This window comes from Suricata suricatta, chromosome 8, assembly GCF_006229205.1.
Source record: "Suricata suricatta isolate VVHF042 chromosome 8, meerkat_22Aug2017_6uvM2_HiC, whole genome shotgun sequence".
NCBI classification, from domain to species: domain Eukaryota; kingdom Metazoa; phylum Chordata; class Mammalia; order Carnivora; family Herpestidae; genus Suricata; species Suricata suricatta.
Genome location: NC_043707.1, coordinates 78181962 through 78185431, shown reverse-complemented (window position 1 = coordinate 78185431; position 3470 = coordinate 78181962).

Genomic DNA, 3470 nt, shown 5'->3' with positions numbered 1-3470 from the left:
ATCCTCACCAACACTTGTTATTAACTGCCTACTGGAGTGTGTTCCTTGAGATGGTCTCCCCATTGAACATATGGCTCTGGCCAAAAGGCTAAGGAGTCACCCTTATCAGACTCCTGTCCAGTGGAGGTTCCTCAAAAAACTATCCATAGAAATCCCTTATGACCCAGCAATAGCGCTGCTAGGGATTTACCCAAGAGATAGAGAAATGCTGATTCATAGGAGCACATGTACCCCAATGTTCATAGCAGCACTGTCAACAATAGCCAAAACATGGAACAAGCCTAAATGCCCATCACCTGATGAGTGGATCAAGAAGATGTGGTATATATACACAATGGATGTACATTTTAAAAGGAGGTATTTGTTTCCGGCTAATAATTGGGGGCAATAGTCATTTGACATGACTGATGCTCATGTATTTCTGTACCAGTTGCAAAAGGCTGGCTGGAAAATGAGGAATATATGTATAAGTAGGGCAGAAAAGTGGGAAATACGCTTTTTGAGTATGCTCTATCCTAGTCATTGTACTTGATGCACATTTCTGAATCCTGAAGAAACAATAAGAAACATGTATTATTATCATTATTTTACAATGAAACTGAAGAAAAGAAAAAAAGGCTTTGTAGATTTCTAAAAAAGCTTTGTGTGTTTATCACATCACAACCCTAGTATTACATATTAGACGCTGTATAGGATCATGTTAGAAAAAAAACCCCTGAAATCTGAAAACAACTGTTAGGACAATTGCACCGATGCCAAGTGTTGGTTGGCAGGAAAAGAGAAAATCGAAGCAGTCAACCTCTCCAGTGTCATCTAAGTGTCATGGGACTGTTTGTTAACTTTGTGAATTACCAAACTGTGGCACCAAAGGTGATGCTAGAAGTTTGCAAATCCTTAGTTTAAAAAAATTATCTGTGCCACTTTCTTTCACTGGTGTAGATGAAGAAGTTCACCTGAAAACAGATCACAAAGAATGGATTAGTTCAGCGTTTGGGGCAGAAAGCAGAAGACAGTTGCAGGAATCACAGTATGCTATACATCTGGGAACTTTCTGGCACACTGGACGAGGTGGTGGTACCTACCATGTTCATGTTTCCTCTTGGACCACGGTGTTTCATGATTTCAGGATTTCCGTATTCCTATAGTAGCTTCTTTCAAAACTGTAATGCAGAAAGGTACACTGTTAATTGATGTTGTCTAAACAGAGTTTTTCTTGGTCAAATATATTTGAGAAATTCAGTCTCTTTCCCAAGGTGTGTCAAAGTTTAAAGTAGGGTTAAAAACCTGGTTAGTTTGTTTAATGGTTTAAAAAATGTATTAGCTAGGGCAAAAACTGTTTGCCTTGCTTACTTACTGGACTCTTTTAAAGCCATTTTGGAAAGCACCATTCTTGACAAAAGAGGCCTCATTTCTTGCTGCCCTTAGCTATCATTTGTGGTATTTTTCTGAGTACTACTATCTCAGATACTAATTGCACAAGGAAAATTCTAAAGCAGAAAGCCATCAAATAGTGAAAATGCCAAGAATTATCAATTCTAGTATGTATTCTTGATCTTTGAAAGAATAAACCAGACGGCTTACTGACTTCTGAGCATTCATATTCGCCAGAAGGCGGGATAACCGGGAAGAATCAAATAAAGTCACTCAGGGGACTAGATGAAGTCAGGCTTACATGGTTGCTTTATTTTCCAGTGTTTACTTGCTTGTTCCTAAATAGGGATATTTCTGCTCTCACATTCCAAAGCAATGCTTGGTCTCGTTTCATCCTCCAATGTCTGAGACAGTTATTAACTAAATGAGAAGGTGTTAAATGGAAACTAGCTGAGAAGGAAAATTTGACGTGGATTTCAGAAAATTTTTCTGGCCTTCAGAACACTTTTCTCCAGTACCAAATATGCACTATTCATGGTCAACCCTTTGCCATTCCTGATTTTTCCAGTGCTCTTCCTAGAGCAAAGTAAGTAAATGCAAGCATTGGCTAATAGTGAGAAATGTAGGATTAGTCCATGAAATCAGGTTCCCAGGATTAGTCATAACCAAGGATAGCCCAGTGGAAAGGCACAGTGTATTAAATGTGTCTTTAACCAATAAAATAGAAAGCAGAATGAAGGAAATGGAGAAAGTATCAGGTAAATTAAGTTTCTCTCAGGCTTACTAGTTTCTCTTATATGCCTGTTTGATTTCTTTCAAGGTATGAACTCCTGGAAATATTGCAGATTAAATTTTACAGAATGCATGAAAATAATCTAGGCCACGCAAAAGAAAATTTCTGCCTTGATTGTTAATTTTGCCATGTTACTACTATCAATTACTTAGAGCAGTAGAATAGCAGATTTGAGCCTATTGTATCACTTGAGGTTTTATTTATTTATTTTTTAAAAGTATTTTTAAAAATTTATTTTGAGAGGAAGAGAGAGAACAAGAGCAGGGAAGGGCAGAAAGAAAGGGAGAGAAAGAAAATCTCAAGCAGGCTCTGTGCTGTCAGCACAGAGCACAATGTGGGGATCAACCCCACAAACCGTGAAATCATGACCTGAGCCAAATCAAGAGTCAAATGCTTAAATGACTGAACCACACAGGTGCCCCTCACTTGAGGTTTTTGAAGGGTGTTCTGCACTGTTTACTAGAAATGGCTGTTGTTGTTTCTGACTGCCATTGACTCTTCTCCAGAGAGAGAAAGTGGAAATGGATACAGTGTCGCCATCATGGTGAACCCATGGGACCGAGTTTCAGAAGTCAGTTATTTGTCTGATGACTATTGAAGGTGAGGAAAAATTTTCCCTACCCAGTGGGAAATCTCCATCAGCTATCAGAATAGCTTTCCTTGTGACTGAATGACAATGGCATTTCTCTTTGCCGGTGTGGTACATCAACCAAGAATTCCATAGCTTACCTCCCACACTGCTATTACTTAGTACCAGAGTTGCAGAGAAGTTTTGAAGAAATAGTAAATTTATTGACACATGACAACATTTAAAAAGTTTTTTTAATGTTTATTTATTTTTGAGACAGAGAGAGAGAGAGACAAAGTTTGAGTGGGGGAGGGGCAGAGACACAGAATCCAAAGCAGGCTCCAGGCTCTGAGCTGTCAGCACAGAGCCCGACAGGGAGCTCAAACCCACGAACCGTGAGATCATGACTTTGTTATACCCAAGTCTCCAATATCGCCCCCAAAAACCAGAGACTGCCAGGGAGACCGAGTCACGCATGCAAAAGCAAAGGGCTTTATTACGAGTTTAGGCTGGCCGGGCCTAAGCTCGGGCTCACAGACTTTACTGGTGCAGGGGATTCATGCTGAGAGTGAGCCCCGAACAAGGCGGGGTAGGGGCTCTTTTAGGAAGGGGGCGTTACAGGAATGGCGACACAGGCACAGCAATTCAATCCCTACCCTCTATCAATACTGGCAGTAACTTTAAGCATACATTGATACTTTTAGTGGGAGCCAATCACAACATTTGGAGTATTGACCA